This window comes from Schistocerca piceifrons, chromosome 5 (assembly GCF_021461385.2).
Source record: "Schistocerca piceifrons isolate TAMUIC-IGC-003096 chromosome 5, iqSchPice1.1, whole genome shotgun sequence".
Classification (NCBI taxonomy): Eukaryota; Metazoa; Arthropoda; class Insecta; order Orthoptera; family Acrididae; genus Schistocerca; species Schistocerca piceifrons.
Genome location: NC_060142.1, coordinates 385,310,002 through 385,329,281, shown reverse-complemented (window position 1 = coordinate 385,329,281; position 19,280 = coordinate 385,310,002). Strand labels below are relative to the sequence as shown.

At 43.4% G+C, this 19,280-nt stretch overlaps 1 pseudogene; it reads right to left on the bottom strand.

Annotated features, from left to right (window-relative positions):
• Positions 1 to 12,916: 12,916 nt before the first annotated feature.
• Positions 12,917 to 13,034, bottom strand: LOC124799599 (annotated as a pseudogene).
• Between the last annotated feature and the right edge of the window lie 6,246 nt (positions 13,035 to 19,280).

Sequence of the window (19,280 nt, the reverse complement as noted above, 5' to 3'; positions counted from 1 at the left end):
AAACAAGTAACAGACTCCCTGCAACGTTCTGCATAATCCCACACTATTGATCAAGGACAAGCAGCAACTGGACTAGGGAATTATGTACATTTTTATGTGTATATGTAAGTCCAGCATCTCTGTGTAAATCACTGATCAGTTCCAACCACATTTGGTATGCATACTGCTTGCTATGTAAGAATGAGCACCATGGAGATAAGAACCTAGCTACCATTTGAGCAGAAATATTGGGAGGAAGGTTTTTGTGCCCCTGACATGTAGGCTGCCCTGAATGACAGGCTTGTCATGTAGTATTGGCCAGCTTTACAGATGCTACACATTTGAATGGGTGCAGATTAGTAGCGAGAAGGGGACAGGAGATGGATAGTAAGAGATGGGCAAAGATGAGTTGGACAGAGAAAGTGGGGAGGACAAGATAGACAAAGAGACAGGAGCAAGTGATGGACAGAGAGGGGGAAGAGGGGATAGACAGAGAGGGAAGGATGAAATGGCAAAAGGAGGACAGGGTGATGCAGGAGGCAAGTGGGAGGTGTGGAGTGGTAGTGAGCAGGTGGGAAAGGAAGAATGCGAGGAGGAAATGTACAGATAGAGGGGGAGGATGATATAAAGGGGTAGGAAGATATGGTCAGAGAGACAGGCGGAGGAGATTGACAGAGAGAGGGGAGGAGGAGATGTGGGAATATGTGTTTTAAATACATACACAAGTGAAGCTGCAGGGAAAAGGCTTGTCCTTATATTGGATAAAGTGAAGCTACTCACAGAGGCCCAGTGTGGGCTGTGTATATCATGTGGTAGCGAAACTTGGTAGATATGCCAATGCAGTTATCCAGAACAGATTTGCACAGTTAAAAAATTAACTCCAATTTTGGCAGTCAGATGCAAATCTGGCATTGTGAATGCAAGGAAGACTTATAGAAATGCTTCCATACACAAAGAGGTTGAAAAATCATCCAGCCAGTTGCAAACAAATGTTTATTAGCCCTTGACCTCGGCTTCGATATTTGTAAAACTATCTTCTTTAGAAGTAGTGGGCCTTGTTACATCACACTACTTATGAAGGAAATATTTTTACAAATATCGAAACCTAGGTCAAGGGCTAATAAACCTTTGTTTGCAACTGGTTGGCTGATTTATCAACCTCTTTAGATTCACACAGTTGCTGTTTTGCAGCCATATTTAAGATTTTGCTTCCACAATATGTGCAATATGAGAATCAGAGACAACACTTGGCTGCCATACGATAATTACAGCCTACACTGTACCATCATATATATATATATATATATATATATATATATATATATATATATATATATATATATATAATAGGATCGATGGATGGACTTAAAAATGTTGTGTGCTAAATAGCGTCATCAGGATGTGTGTACATATGTATGTGTGCGTATGTCCAGCTTCTGCTTCTAAACCATTGGATCGGTTCCAACCAAATGCAGTACACATACTTCTTGCTGTATGAGAATCAGTACTGTGGTGGTTAGAACTTCCTACCTCCCACAAGGGTGGACATATGACCAAAAAGGGTTTTATCCCAGTGACATGTAGGATGCACTCCACTACAAGCCTGTGTTGCAAGTAGCATCGGCATGCACTGGAATGACTACCAATGTGGATGGGCAGGGCTGAGTGGTGAAAGGGAGGAGAAGAAGAAGAAGAAGAAGAAGATGGATAGTAAGAGAGGGGAGTGATCTAGATGGACATGGAAAAGGGGAGAATGGGTTGGGCAGATAGGAATGGTAGGATGAGGTGGACAAAGGGGGAGAAGGAGATGTAGAGACAGAGGACGCCTTAGGAGATGGACAGAGAGGGGAAAGGAGGATGGGAGGAAGAGATGATTTGCGGAGAGAGGAGGTAGGAAATGATCAGAGAGAATGGGAAGACGAAATGGACACAAAGAGGTAGAAGGAAGATATGGTCAAAGAGGAGGGGTGGAGGAGATGGACAAAAGGAGGAGCGAGGAGGAGAGTGAGAGACAAAGAGAATTGGGATGAAGAGATTGACAGATAGAGGTGGGAGGATGATGTGGACAGAGATGGGGCAGGAAGAGTTGGACACAAAGGAGGGACAAGTAGAAGTGTGAAATATATGCATCAAATGCATACGTGAATGAAGCTGCAGAGAAATGTATGTATAATGTGTGTGTGTGTGTGTGTGTGTGTGTGTGTGTGTGTGTGTGTGTGTGTGTGTACGTTCAGCATCTCCTCCTAAACCACGGATTGATTTAAATGAGATTTGGTACTGCTATGGGGTTAGTACCTCCTATTGGAGAAGAGATCTGCTGCCCTGCATGTAATGTTTTGCGAGTAGTATCAGCATGCGTTGCAAAGACTATACATGCAGAGTGGCACAGATCAGTAGAGGAAGGGTGGAGAATGAGATTGATAGTGGGAGAGGTGGGAGAATGAGATGGGTAGAGAAAAGCAGGAGAAGATGGCCAGACAGCGAGATGTGAGTAGGTGTGGGATACATATAAAAGTCTGCGTGACTCATACAGATGAGAATCACCACAGTTCTTAGGAAAAACTATCCTCATTCAAATTAAAAGACCCTGTTTGACGTTTGCTATAATATACTCATAAAATACCTAGAGGGCGTAATGTTACATATCAAATCAAAAATAAAAAGATATGACTTCATAGGTCATTTCGCGACTTTTAATTTGAATGAGGATAGTTATTCATAAGAACTATGGTGATTCTCATCTGTGTCAGTTATGGAAGCTTTTTTGGACATTATCACATTATCTACTTTTTTAATGATTGGCATGTTCTGTTATAATTCTGTTATGTCAGAATTGTTATTTTCGATGCTAACCAGTATGTGTACATATTCTGCTTTTCTGTGCTTTGTATGCACAGGCACTCTTCTTAACTCTGCGTGTTGCATTTCGTAGGCTTTAAGGACTTTTATTGTTGTTATTGTTGCTGTTATGGTCTTCAGTCCTGAGACTGGTTTGATGCAGCTCTCCATGCTACTCTATCCTGTGCAAGCTTCTTCATCTCCAAGTACCTACTGCAACCTACATCCTTCTGAAGTGTATTAATTAGTGTATTCATCTCTTGGCCTCCCTCTACGATTTTTACCCTCCACGTTGCCCTCCATTGCTAAATTTGTGATCCCTCGATGCCTCAGAACATGCCCTACGAACCGGTCCCTTCTTATTGTCAAGTTGTGCCACAAACTCCTCTTCTCCCCTATTCTATTCAATACCCCCTCGTTAGTTACGTGATCTACCCACCTAATCTTCAGCATTCTTCTGTAGCACCACATTTCGAAAGCTTCTACTCTCTTCTTGTCCAAACTATTTATCGTCCATGTTTCACTTCATACATGGCTACTACACTCCATACAAATACTTTCAGAAACGACTTCCTGACACTTAAATCTATACACGATGTTAATAAATTTCTCTTCTTCAGAAACGATTTCCTTGCCATTGCAAGTCTACATTTTATATCCTCTCTACTTCGACCATCGTAAGTTATTTTACTCCCTAAATAGCAAAACTCCTTTACTACTTTAAGTGTCTCATTACCTAATCTAATTCCCTCAGCATCACCCGATTTAATTTGACTACATTCCATTATCCTCGTTTTGCTTTTGTTGTTGTTCATCTTATATCCTCCTTTCAAGACACTGTCCATTCCGTTCAACTGCTCTTCCAAGTCCTTTGCTGTCTCTGACAGAATTGCAATGTCATCGGCGAACCTCAAAGTTTTTATTTCTTCTCCATGAATTTTAATACTTACTCGGAACTTTTCTTTTGTTTCTTTTACTGCTTGCTCAATATACAGACTGAATAACATCGGGGAGAGGCTACAACCCTGTCTCACTCCCTTCACAACCACTGCTTCCATTTCGTGCCCCTCGACTCTTATAACTGCCATCTGGTTTCTGTACAAATTGTAAATAGCCTTTCGCTCCCTGTATTTTATACCTGCCACCTTCAGAATTTCAAAGAGAGTATTCCAGTCAACATTGTCAAAAGCTTTCTCTAAGTCTACAAATGCTAGAAACGTAGGTTTGCCTTTTCTTAATCTTTCTTCTAAGATAAGTCGTAAGGTTAGTATTGCCTCAAGTGTTCCAACATTTCTACGGAATCCAAACTGATCTTCCCCGAGGTCTGCTTCTACTAGTTTTTCCATTCGTCTGTAAAGAATCCGCGTTAGTATTTTGCAGCTGGACTTTTTTGTTTTATTGACTTTTATTGTTAAGCTTCATTTTCTGTAATGCCAACTAGTAGGATACCTTGACGTATACTACATGTACACTCGTTGTTTTTAACATATGGAGCCCTGAAGACGGCAGTAATGAGATCCCGAAACCGGTCGTGTAAAGGAAATAACGAATTCTGAAAATATACAGCTGTTCGGTGATTTTTCTTTGGTAAATATTTGATCGGCTTCTGTCCGGTATCCACGATGGATCAACAGCGATGGAGATAAGATTAAGAATGTAATGGGAATTCCACTATTAAACGCAGAGGAGAAAGCAGATAAGTGGTAAGAGTAAAATGAAGACTCCTACGAGAGGGAAGAATTGTTTGATGACAGAAGAAGAAATGGGAGTTGATATGGAAGACATAGGGAATTCAATGTTAGATAGAGATAACAGACCTCAGAAGACTTGTGATCATATAAGGCAAAAGGGATAGATAATTTTCCTTCTGAGTTTCTAAAATCATTCGGGGAAGTGGCAATGAAATGACTATTCTACACTCCTGGAAATTGAAATAAGAACACCGTGAATTCATTGTCCCAGGAAGGGGAAACTTTATTGACACATTCCTGGGGTCAGATACATCACATTATCACACTGACAGAACCACAGGCACATAGACACAGGCAACAGAGCATGCACAATGTCGGCACTAGTACAGTGTATATCCACCTTTCGCAGCAATGCAGGCTGCTATTCTCCCATGGAGACGATCGCAGAGATGCTGGATGTAGTCCTGTGGAACGGCTTGCCATGCCATTTCCACCTGGCGCCTCAGTTGGACCAGCGTTCGTGCTGGACGTGCAGACCGCGTGAGACGACGCTTCATCCAGTCCCAAACATGCTCAATGGGGGACAGATCCGGAGATCTTGCTGGCCAGGGTAGATGACTTACACCTTCTAGAGATCGTTGGGTGGCACGGGATACATGCGGACGTGCATTGTCCTGTTGGAACAGCAAGTTCCCTTGCCGGTCTAGGAATGGTAGAACGATGGGTTCGATGACGGTTTGGATGTACCGTGCACTATTCAGTGTCCCCTCGACGATCGCCAGTGGTGTACGGTCAGTGTAGGAGATCGCTCCCCACACCATGATGCCGGGTGTTGGCCCTGTGTGCCTCGGTCGCATGCAGTCCTGATTGTGGCGCTCACCTGCACGGCGCCAAACACGCATACGACCATCATTGGCACCAAGGCAGAAGCGACTCTCATCGCTGAAGACGACACGTCTCCATTCGTCCCTCCACTCACGCCTGTCGCGACACCACTGGAGGCGGGCTGCACGATGTTGGGGCGTGAGCGGAAGACGGCTTAACGGTGTGCGGGACCGTAGCCCAGCTTCATGGAGACGGTTGCGAATGGTCCTCGCCGATACCCCAGGAGCAACAGTGTCCCTAATTTGCTGGGAAGTGGCGGTGCGGTCCCCTACGGCACTGCGTAGGATCCTACGGTCTTGGCGTGCATCCGTGCGTCGCTGCGGTCCTGTCCCAGGTCGACGGGCACGTGCACCTTCCGCCGACCACTGGCGACACCATCGATGTACTGTGGAGACCTCACGCCCCACGTGTTGAGCAATTCGGCGGTACGTCCACCCGGCCTCCCGCATGCCCACTATACGCCCTCGCTCAAAGTCCGTCAACTGCACATACGGTTCACGTCCACGCTGTCGCGGCATGCTACCAGTGTTAAAGACTGCGATGGAGCTCCGTATGCCACGGCAAACTGGCTGACACTGACGGCAGCGGTGCACAAATGCTGCGCAGCTAGCGCCATTCGACGGTCAACACCGCGGTTCCTGGTGTGTCCGCTGTGCCGTGCGTGTGATCATTGCTTGTACAGCCCTCTCGCAGGTCCGGAGCAAGTATGTTGGGTCTGACACACCGGTGTCAATGTGTTCTTTTTTCCATTTCCAGGAGTGTAGTTGGTGTATAGGTTCTATGAAATTGGAAACATGTCATCGGACTTTCGGAAAAAACAATCGACATAATCCCGAAGACAGCAAGGGAAGATAAGTGTGACAACAATCCTATAATCAAATTAACAGCTCATGCGTTTAAATTGCTGACAAAAATAATATACAGGGGACGGAAAGGAAAATTGAAGATCAGTTAGATGATGATCAGTTTGGCTTTCGCAAATGAAAAGTAAGTTCTGACGTCGAGCTTTGTAATAGAAGCATGACTTCAGAAAAACTACGACATGTTCATTGGATTTGTCACCATAGAACAAGCATTCGACAATGTGAAATTGTTCGATATTCTGAGAAAAATAGAAGTAAGCTGTTATAGTATCGAACTTCATCGATATTGCCAGAGACGGCGCCTCAAAGATTCCTGTGACCGTCGTGAGGGGCGCTAAGAACCGCCAGGACGGTGTTATAAGCCGTCAGCATCTGGGAACCCGTTTTCTACTTCTACTTCTACTTCTACTAATAGTTCCGTGCTTCTAGTGAGGGTTCTGTGTCACTAGTTGGTGCCGAACATTACTGCAAGTTATTGATAGCTCTACCGACTTGTCGGCTGGAGTAGCCGAGCGGTTCTAGGCGCTACAGTCTGGAACCGCGCGACCGCTGCGGTCGCACGTTCGAATCCTGCCTCAGGGATGGATGTGTGTGATGTCCTTAGGTTAGTTAGGTTTAAGTAGTTATAAGTTCTAGGGGACTGATGACCACAGAAGTTAAGTCCCATAGTGCTCAGAGCCATTTGAACCATTCTACCGGCATGTAGACATACACCAGTGTCAGGCATTTGCTTATTGCCAGCCACGCCTATATCAAGTTGTTAACATTGTAGCAGTTCGTCAGAACAGATTGAGTGCAGTATATTTACGCAGACTGCATTTGTATAACCTAATCTTTTGCTTGCCTATCCAGATTCCTACGGCGGCAGATCCTGTAGCTACCTTCCACCCATTTGTCATTATCAATGAGGGCATAACGATTGTCACCGCGCAACAGAACAGCTGTAGGGAAAGATGGATAATATAAGATATGTGCAAGAAACAACAGGAATAATAAGAATGGAAGACCAAAAACGAAGTGCTGGAATTGAAACGTGTGTAAGGCAAGGACGCAGTCTTTCGGCTCTATTGTTCATTGTATGCATCGAAGAAGCAATGACAAAAATAAAAGAATAGTGCGGCAGTGTGATTCAAATTCAGGTTGAAAGGATACAAATTATAAGATTCCCTGATGACATTGTTCATCTCAGTGAATGTGAAGAAGAAATACGGAACATGTTGAATAAAAAAAAAACAGTCTAATGAGTATAAAATATGGATTGAAAGTAAACCTAATAAAGAAGAAAATATAGGGGAGAAGCACAAATGAGATTAGTTATAAACATCAAACCTGTGGACCTTGTAGTATATTAAGGAATTCTGCTACCTTGGAAGCAAAATACACGCGATGAACGAAGCAAGGAGGACATAAAAAGTAGACTAGGTCAGGCAAAGAGGACATTCCTATCCAAAAGCAGTATACTAGTATCAAACATATATCATAATTTGAGGGAAAAATATCTCAGAATGTACGTTTTAAGCACAGCACTGTATGGTAGCAAATCATGGACTGAGAGAAAACCAGGAAAGACGAGAATCGATGCTTGGTTCAAACGGTTCAAATGGCTCTGAGCACTATGGGACTTAACATCTATGGTCATCAGTCCCCTAGAACTTAGAACTACTTAAACCTAACTAACCTAAGGACAGCAATCAACACCCAGTCATCACGAGGCAGAGAAAATCCCTGACCCCGCCGGGAATCGAACCCGGAAACCTGGGCGTGGGAAGCGAGAACGCTACCGCCCGACCACGAGCTGCGGACGAGAATCGATGCATTTGAGTTGTAATGTTCTAGCAGGATGTCGAAAATTAGGTGGTCTGATAAAATAAGGAATTAGGAAGTTCTCAACAGAATCGGTGGAGAAAAGAACATATGGAGAACACTGACAATAAGACATCTGTTAAGACATAAAGCAATAAATTCCATGGTTGAATTTTCTCATAATGAGAGGAATGAAGGGAGATTTTTTTTAAGTATTAAAACCACTGAAAAGCCAAAATATTTTTGATTCAAAACAACCGGTTTCAACAGTCTTAGTAGTCATCTACGGGTCTTAAACATTTTTTGTAATAGAACTTGTTCGTTTTACGCTGAACCTCATGCACAAGAGGTCAAGTGCACAAATCTCAGCACATAATACACGTCTGTCATCACAAAAATGTTCAAAAACGTACAGCACCTTCTCCAAAAGGTCATGTCCATATACATATTGCTCACAGACGCTTGTTACATGATGCAAATACGGTACACCTATGTCCAGCATATGTAAACAGATGTGCTATTGTGTGCCATATTTGTATCATGTAACAAGCATCTGTGTGCAATATGTATATGGAAATGGCCTTTTGAACGAGGTACTGTATGTTTTTAAATATATCTTAGCGATATTGACTTTTGAATAGTTTTTAAAACATCCACGGTGCTAGAGGAAGCTGTAGCTGCTAAAAACAGTAGGGAAAGGCAGAGACTGGAATGCATCCAACAAACAATTTAGGATGTAGGATACACGTTTACTCTGAGATGAAGAGGTTGGCACAACAGATGTATTCGTAGCGAGCTGCATCAAACTAGACAGAGGACTGATGACTCAAAAAATTAATAGATTACTTAATTAAAATAATAGAAACTGAGCGACTCACGGCTCGTCCTCACAGTTTCTTTCCTGTTTACCAAGTTTCACAGCTGTTGCTAAGCCATTCCTCGGTAATATCGTTTTCTTACAGAAGTGCTAGTCCCGCAGATAATGCAGAACTGTTTACTTTGGCAAGTAGGAGACAGGTACTAGAGGAAGTGAAGCTGTGTGGGCGAGTCATGAGGCATGCCTGGGTTCCTCAGACGCAAGTACAGTGATCGCAAAAAGCGGGAGAGCGAAAGATTCAACCTCATACAGTATAACTTGTCACATAGAACCAGCATAGCAAGTGCTCCACACAAAGTAGAAGAATTTCACTTCAAACAGCATTTGTCGTCAAATTTTATTTGTTCGCCACTGTTTAAAGAGGAAGAACTATACTCAATTGCACTATGAACAGTTTTTTGTCGACAGTCAGATCCAAGGCCATTGTGACATCTGCCGCCGCTCATGAAGTTCCAGAGATGTTTCCAGAACAGTGTGATTCACGCTGGCGATAAAGTAGGCCGTCGCACTGCCGCTTGTGGTGACCTAATCTCCACATTGTGACACTCCCATGTACAAAAGATGGCGCTGTCTCCCCCCCCCCCCCCCACCTTCCACACACACTGTCTGGCTATGGTTGTGCCATACGCCCGTCATGCTGTTATGTAGTGTCCTAGCGACTGATTTATAGCTTAATTTTGTGCTACTCAACAAACAATTACAAAAAGTTGCCTGTGAGCACAGAATGTTAGTTGCATCGAAGTGTGTCGTGTGCACAAGGAAGGAAAGAATAAGCATTGCAAACATACACGATCATTCTCAAATTTATTTCTAAATTCGGATACACAGTCGTCTAGCAAGCAGCCATTAAGTAGTTCTGTAGCCATTTCTGCTTGGCGCTAACTTCTAATCTTCCTTCTTATACAGAATGCTTATGTTTCTAAAATGACTTCAACAATAAACACACACAACTGGATGCACAGTTTGTGATTATACAGACTGCAAAAATCTCACGAAAGGCAGAGTCCCAGGTTCGAGTTCTGAAACATAGCTTTACCTGATGGGGAATGTGAGTTAGACTTTTTTCGTCTAAGCCCATTGTGGCTGGTCAGAAAATAGTGCGTTACTTTCAACGCTTTGCTGACGTACAAACACATTCTCAGCGCCTTGGATACGTGTGTATTCTAGTTGCTGTACTATTTCGAGGAGAGACGAAGCTGAGATTGTTTCACCGGAACCGATATCGAAATTGAAAGCTGAGCAATTTCTTTGTCGGAATGGAAGGGTTATTTACGTAATTACATTTCCTTAATAACAACAACTTGGTTAATTTATTTGTTTACATATTGAAATTACTTTTATTTTAAATTATTTATATATTAACTACTCGCGTGGAATTAACTGACATTTTTATTGTAAGTTATTAATACAATTAACTACCTTCCCGGATAGCGGAGAGCGATAATGCACCGCTTCCGGGATTGGGGGAGGCGATGCAGCCCTGAGTCGAATCCGCCTCGAGGATTAACTTCGGGTGCTAATGAGCCTTCCAATCTGGAATTTATACAGCTTCCCACACCCATCTAGATGAATACCGAGCTGGTATACACATCCCGTCTCAGCTACACGACCGCAAATATTCAGAAAAAAAGTTCTCACAATTAACATGAGATTTACTCTAAAAGCAGACGTAAGGAGGAAACAACGTCCGTTCCGGGTGGGGAGTGGTGGGGTAAGCAAAAGGCATCCGGCTACCAACTGCAATTAACATTGCCAAAACCCATAAACAACGCCGAACCCGTAGAGAAATGGACAAAGGCAAGGAAGAACAAAGAGATTTATGTAATTAACCATTACAAGGTGCAATGGAAATACGTGCCTTGAAAATTAAAAGAAACACTAATTGAAATAAAGATAATCAAGTTAAATCGAATGCGGAGATTCTAAAAATAATAATTTATATTTAATGAATAATATCTCCGCTACTACAGATACTCTCAATCTGTTTCTTATTGATGTGTACATAATCCCTCCTCCATTAAGAAGTAGCTCTTTTGTTAATTAAGCTGGCTGAGGAGATATGTACTGACGTACTATAGACAGAATATTTTTTACTTTACGCCAAAACAAAGGATCCCTTAGCTTTCATCCTGATCACTTTTCATCTCAGGAGACGCTGATAAATGAAGACTGACTCGAACATGGTGCCATTGAACAGGACATGACAAACTGAAGACTGATTTTAGTGCGATACTTCGCGAACCCGATGCTCTGGAGAAAAGGGTTCTAGCTGAAGGGGTTGTCCCGTTCTATGACTGACTGGTGGTTGACGGGCGTCGCCTAGCTACCGAGAATCTGTGAAACTTCTTTAAAGCCTTCTCGCAACAAACAAACAGACCAGCTGTTCAGCTGCAGCCTTCATACTCGCTTAGGAATGGTAATAATGGGTACCTGGATGCATTCATACAAGTTTGTGAAGAAAATCCGTTGTGCTACCCGCTAGGGAACACGTCATGGGAAGCACCCTTGCATACACCATGTCGGCCACTGATGACGTAGGGCCAGCCACCTGGGGAGAAGAATTCGGAGATTTTTGTAAGCGATATGGAGTAGGTTGGCACCCTGCAACAAAGACTGTCAGGCTGGAGTTACCCAATGTCGATATTCCACTCGGGGAACAGTGCAAATTGAGGTCACTAATGATAGGACGATGTAACGGGAAATTCACCGTTCCGAAGGACAATATCGGGAGAATGAGAGCAAATCCCCCATGCACTGGATCCATGGATTCAGTTTGGTCATTCTTTTTTGCATATGGTCATTCCATGCCACTCCATCGTCATTCAATCTGAGAGTCTTATTGTGGAACGCAAAATGTTCAGATTCTGATTCCGATTCCGGTCTTTCTGACTTTGCGCTCTGGAGGCATGCCAGTCTGTTCCCTAATCGGTTTTCAGGCATTGAGTCTGATACCTGTATTCACCCTAACGTCTGTTGTTACTTTGTGACATCCTCAATTCCATTCAGTTTCCGATAACATTAATAACCTTCCAGAGCTTTATTTTCCATCCAGTTCGACTGTATTACCGCTTCTTAGCCTTCCTCTAAATAAAATTTGGACACCACATCCGCAATATAATTATTGGAGACGAAAGAAGCCTCATGAACATGAACCGCCTCCATGGCCAGAACAACTGACCATCGGGCGCTGGTTTTTGCCTGGAGAGTGACTAAGGACAAAGCAGTGAACAGAGTGCAGAGTTTAAGCTACTCTGAGCAGCACCTGTAGAGATATAGAGATAAAAGCCATCAGCTGCTAATCAATAGCTATACAACATCACGTCAGCCCACCGGGAGACCAACCCGTCGCGGCGACACCACGACAGCCGTCTGTGTCTCCATACAGCAACGACTGCACCATGCGGTGTAACAAAACGGTTAATCCCCGCTACAAATCCAACTACTGAGACGCATCTAGTACTGGTCAAATCAAGCCTGAGAGACTTTTGTTAATAATAGGTATCTAAATGAATAATTTTAACGTAAACATTACGTTGCCTCAGATTGCAGTTAAATGGTCTTTAGTTTTACTGTAGCATAATAAATTTCGTGGCACGTAGCCTTATCTTGAGACTACCTACTGACATTAAAGAATTACAGTAAGCCAGTGCGTGTACATTACATTTGGAGTACTTATTAATTATATGTTAATGACATCCTTGACTTATTCTGCGAGTTAGATTAATGTCCTTATGTTTAAGTAAGAAAGTACATTAAAATACACTCTCGTATACTTATAGCACTCCGTCTTCAGGCCACAAGTGGCCCGTCGGGACCATCCGACCGCCGTGTCATCCTCAGTGGAGGATGCGGATAGGAGAGGCGTGTGGTCAGCACACCCCTCTCCCAGTCGTTAAGATGGTTTTCTTTGACCGGAGCCGCTACTATTCGGTCGAGGAGCTCTTCAATTGGCATCACGAGGCTGAGTGCACCCCGAAAAATGGCAACAGCGCATGGCAGCCTGGATGGTCACCCATCCAAGTGCCGGCCACGCCCGACAGCGCTTAACTTTGGTGATCTCACGGGAACCGGTGTATCCACTGCGGCAAGGCCGTTGCCACGTATACTTATAGGCAAGTAACATTTATATAGTCATATGGTCCAATGTACTTACGTTGAATATCATCTGACAATGTTGGCAATTAGTTTATACCTTAAAGTGGCAAACATTTACAATGACTGCATGAGTGTCACACTCCAGCGTTGCCGTGCTTCTTTTTTTTTGCATCTGGAACAATGTCAAAATGCAGTTAAATGGGATAACGTCTTGTTCTAAAACGCACAGGAATGTAGAATGTCGTACTGATTCAGTTTTTAGAATACCATGGTCGAGTCCTATTATTAAAGATAGCCCCATATTCTATGCTGGGGCACCCTGTTTATGCTATAGCATTATGTTACTTATGGACATCGTGTTAGTGGGATGCTCCAGCTGCAAGAGGTACTGCTACAAGAGCAAGATGGTCGTAACCTAAAATTCGGTATCGTATAAATGGGCGGTAATTAGAAAAAAATAGGTATATTGTTCATCTGTCAGGACCTATCAGGGAGAACAACAACTATTAAAATCGACCAGAAACTGCTATGTTTAATACTCGATATACTATCCTGTGTTGAGAGCTGATTCATTGAAGGTGTAATGCTCACATAAGATATAAATGCAAGTCAGAATGTTGTCGTTACGTAGCACTTGGGCAGACGTATTACATTTTGCTTAAGGTCTACCACACTGGTGTCGCAATGATAGGAGGATCGCGCTTGGTAACCACTACCCACAAACGCCTACTATATTTTATACGTCATCCTTTATCCTAAAGCTTTCTGACACAACCTGTCTATCCTCAAAACAACCATACCGAACAATATGATAGTAATATAAGGTTTAAAATTTTACCGTGCATGAGGTTTTAAGATACACTGCCTTATCGTCATAGGAACTGTGTAGCTGAGTGGAGCAATAGACACACTGGTTTTTTCGTTATTGTTATTTTGCTATTTCACCCTCCCTCACCCCATAAGGGCACGGCGGGGGTGCTGTCGGAGATACAAATATTCCGCTTTTCAGTCATCCGGACAAATAGAACTATATTAGATTAAAAAACACTGTTTACATGGATTTAAAACATTTGGAAAGGTGAAAAATTAATGCAAATATTTATATGTGTATGAAGACCCTAAGCTGAATGAGGTAATGTTAGGCGAAGAGGAGGTAAGGATGGAGGACTGATGAATGGCATCGCTGGGGTAAGAATGGCTGTTGGGAATGGGGGGGGGGGGTAAATGGTGGTACCGGGAAAGATAGGAGGGGGGGGAAGGGTAGGGAAATATGAGGAGGGGAGGGAGAGGGAGCACTGATGAGGTGGAATAGGTGGGCTGGATTTAAAATTGGTCAGATGGATAAATTTCGGGACGGAGTTCTCGATCTGGGAGGGGAAATGGTTGAAATTTCGTTGGGAGGGCACGTGGAGAGTCTGGAGGTGTAGGGTAGGCGAATGGTGGTGCAGGAGCCGTAGCATTCGAGGATCGGAGAGTGGAGGGGAAACTATAGAATTATTTGAGCCAAGTCTTTCGGATGATGTAGGTTATTCGGAGGTGTTCATTGTAAGCGAGGAGAGATGGTGATGAGTTAGTGAAGGATCCTCAGGGAAAGGTAAACGGATGCCGAAAGAAAGGCGGAGTGCGTGTCGTTCCAGGATCTGGAAAGAAAATAGAATTCAGATAACCATGCAAAATTTGCATGTCAAAGGATGGGTCTGATCCCGGTTTTGTAGGTGTGGAGGATAGCGTAGTGGTGCACAGACACGCTGAAATGGTGCTACCGATAGGAGAACCAGCTTAGACAGTCATAAAGTAATACCATAATGAATGGCACAAAACAGGTACGTATTTGGTTTCTCAATTACAAACAGTCACATACAAGTTAATTGATCGAAGCAACTTGTCCTAATTCAGCGTTCAGCGCAACGTAAGGCTCCCTCTGTTGGATAACCCTTGAAATGAACTGACGTTCCCTTCATCCCATCAATCGTTAGAAATATGCACAGAGAGAATAACCAGCATGGTACATATACATCAAATTTATGTGTGGCGTTTTTATCGTAGGCCCATGTCTTGCAGTCGTCAGTTGGCCTAGAGTAACGTATACCGTAAAAACATATCTCGTAGAAAAAGGATGCCAACATCTGTATTTCTTATTCAAAATTTTATTATCTAAGCAACCAGCTTCGACACTTTACTAGCGTCACCTTCATGTCGCTACGCGAAAAACGAATAGAGACATCCAGAAACTGACGTACACAGAGTAGGTACCATATAGACTCTAAGACGAAAAACACGACACACCAAGAAGGAATTATCCGAATGGGACAGAAATTGGTAGATGTAATGTACATGTACAGACATATAAGTGATTATAGTTTCAGAAAAGTTGGATCATTTATTCAAGTGTAGGAACTTCACAAATTGAGCAAGTCAGTAACGTGGCCCTTATGTAAGCAGTTATTTGGTTTGGCATTGATTGATAGAGTTGTTGGATGACCTACTGAGAGACACAATGCGAAAGTCTGTACAACTGGCGCATTAGATAGTTGAAATCTTGAGCTAGTTGAATGGACCTGCACATAAAGCTCCAGACGTTCTCAATCAGGGAGAGATCCGGACACCTTGCTGGTCAATGCAGGGTTTGGGAAGGACTAAAACAAGCAGTAGAAACTCTCGCCGTGTATGGGCGGGCATTATCTTGGTGAAACGCAAGCCCGGGACAGCATTCCATGAAGGGCAACAAAACGGACTACAGAATATGTGAAGAGCAACAAAACAGTCTGTAGAATATCGTCGGCCTACCTGAGGGCATTATCTTGGTGAAACGTAGGCCCAGGGCATGAAGGGTAACAAAACTATAGAATACATGAAGGGCAACGAAACAGTCTGTAGAATATCGTTGGCCTACTTGCGGTCACTCTCTTGGTGAAACTTAAGCCCAGAGCGGCATTCCATGAAGGGCAGCAAAACGGACTATAGAATACATGGAGGGCAACAAAACGGTCTGTAGAATATCGTCAACCTACCCGCGGGCATTATCTTGGTGAAACGTAAACCCACGGCGGCATTCCATGAAGGGCAACAAAACGGACTATAGAATACATGAAGGGTAACAAAACGGTCTGTAGAATATCGTCGGCCTACCGCTGTGCTGTAAGGGTGCCGTGGATGACAAACAAGGTGGTCGTGCCATTACTCTTGGTTGTCGGGCCATACGGCGAGCGTCAATCCGGTTGGTACACCACCACAGCGTCTTTGCGGGTCGTCGGGGCTCATTTCGAAGTGGAACTCATTGCTGAAGACAATTCTACTCCAGTTAATGAGCTTCCAGGCTGAAGACGTATTAAGAGTCGCCCGGACAGCGGTAAGATACCAACCTGACTTCGCCCGCCATACCTCCCGACACCAGGCGTGATGGAGTGGGATGCCATTTATTGTCATAGCAGGACCTCTTCGGTTGTCATCCGCGGCACGTTTGCAGCACAGTGGTATGTCAAAAATATTCTACGCCCGTTTCTGTTGCCCTTAATGGCAAGTCAAATGGTTCAAATGGCTCTGACCAACACGGGACTTAACAGCTGAGGTCATGAGTCCCCTAGAACTTAGAACTACTTAAACCTAACTAACATCGGAACATCACACACATCAATGGCAAGTCAAACGGGGCTTACTTTTCAACAGGATAACGCTCGCCTGTACAACGTGAGTATTTCTATTGTTGTCTTCGTGTTTGCTGGACGCTACATTAGCCAGTAAGGTCGCCGTATTGCTCCTTATTCGAGAAATTTTAAAGCATTATGGTCAGAACCCTCCAACCACCTTCACGATATAACGTGCGAATTGGACAGAATATTGGACGATATCCCTCAGGACCTCCCCCCATGAACCATGGACCTTGCCGTTGGTGGGGAGGCTTGCGTGCCTCAGCGATACAGATAGCCGTACCGTAGGTGCAACCACAACGGAGGGGTATCTGTTGAGAGGCCAGACAAACGTGTGGTTCCTGAGGAGGGGCAGTAGCCTTTTCAGTAGTTGCAAGGGCAACAGTCTGGATGATTGACTGATCTGGCCTTGTAACAATAACCAAAACGGCCTTGCTGTGCTGGTACTGCAAACGGCTGAAAGCAAGGGGAAACTACAGCCGTAATTTTTCCCGAGGGCATGCAGCTTTACTGTATGATTAATGATGATGGCGTCCTCTTGGGTAAAATATTCCGGAGGTAAAATAGTCCCCCATTCGGATCTCCGGGCGGGGACTACTCAAGAGGATGTCGTTATCAGGAGAAAGAAAACTGGCGTTCTACGGATCGGAGCGTGGAATGTCAGATCCCTTAATCGGGCAGGTAGGTTAGAAAATTTAAAAAGGGAAATGGATAGGTTGAAGTTAGATATAGTGGGAATTAGTGAAGTTCGGTGGCAGGAGGAACAAGACTTCTGGTCAGGTGACTACAGGGTTATAAACACAAAATCAAATAGGGGTAATGCAGGAGTAGGTTTAATAATGAATAGGAAAATAGGAATGCGGGTAAGCTACTACAAACAGCATAGTGAACGCATTATTGTGGCCAAGATAGATACGAAGCCCACGCCTCCTACAGTAGTACAAGTTTATATGCCAACTAGCTCAGCAGATGACGAAGAAATTGAAGAAATGTATGATGAAATAAAAGAAATTATTCAGATTGTGAAGGGAGACGAAAATTTAATAGTCATGGGTGACTGGAATTCGAGTGTAGGAAAAGGGAGAGAAGGAAACATAGTAGGTGAATATGGATTGGGGGACAGAAATGAAAGAGGAAGTCGCCTGGTCGAATTTTGCACAGAGCACGACATAATCATAACTAACACTTGGTTTAAGAATCATGAAAGAAGGTTGTATACATGGAAGAACCCTGGAGATACTAAAAGGTATCAGATAGATTATATAATGGTAAGACAGAGATTTAGGAACCAGGTTTTAAATTGTAAGACATTTCCAGGGGCAGATGTGGACTCTGACCACAATCTATTGGTTATGACCTGTAGATTAAAACTGAAGAAACTGCAAAAAGGTGGGAATTTAAGGAGATGGGACCTGGATAAACTAAAAGAACCAGAGGTTGTACAGAGATTCAGGGAGAGCATAAGGGAGCAATTGACAGAAATGGGGGAAATAAATACAGTAAAAGAAGAATGGGTAGCTTTGAGGGATGAACTAGTGAAGGCAGCACAGGATCAAGTAGGTAAAAAGACGAGGGCTAGTAGAAATCCTTGGGTAACAGAAGAAATATTGAATTTAATTGATGAAAGGAGAAAATATAAAAATGCAGTAAGTGAAACAGGCAAAAAGGAATACAAACGTCTCAAAAATGAGATCGACAGGATGTGCAAAATGGCTAAGCAGGGATGGCTAGAGGACAAATGTAAGGATGTAGAGGCCTATCTCACTAGGGGTAAGATAGATACCGCCTACAGGAAAATTAAAGAGACCTTTGGAGATAAGAGAATGACTTGTATGAATATCAAGAGCTCAGATGGAAACCCAGTTGTAAGCAAAGAAGGGAAAGCAGAAAGGTGGAAGGAGTATATAGAGGGTCTATACAAGGGCGATGTACTTGAGGACAATATTATGGAAATGGAAGAGGATGTAGATGAAGATGAAATGGGAGATATGATACTGCGTGAAGAGTTTGACAGAGCACTGAAAGACCTGAGTCGAAACAAGGCCCCCGGAGTAGACAATATTCCATTGGAACTACTGACGGCCGTGGGAGAGCCAGTCCTGACAAAACTCTACCATCTGGTGAGCAAGATGTATGAAACAGGCGAAATACCCTCAGACTTCAAGAAGAATATAATAATTCCAATCCCAAAGAAAGCAGGTGTTGACAGATGTGAAAATTACCGAACTATCAGCTTAATAAGTCACAGCTGCAAAATACTAACACGAATTCTTTACAGACGAATGGAAAAACTAGTAGAAGCCAACCTCGGGGAAGATCAGTTTGGATTCCGTAGAAACACTGGAACACGTGAGGCAATACTGACCTTACGACTTATCTTAGAAGAAAGATTAAGGAAAGGCAAACCTACGTTTCTAGCATTTGTAGACTTAGAGAAAGCTTTTGACAATGTTGACTGGAATACTCTCTTTCAATTTCTAAAGGTGGCAGGGGTAAAATACAGGTAGCGAAAGGCTATTTACAATTTGTACAGAAACCAGATGGCAGTTATAAGAGTCGAGGGACATGAAAGGGAAGCAGTGGTTGGGAAGGGAGTAAGACA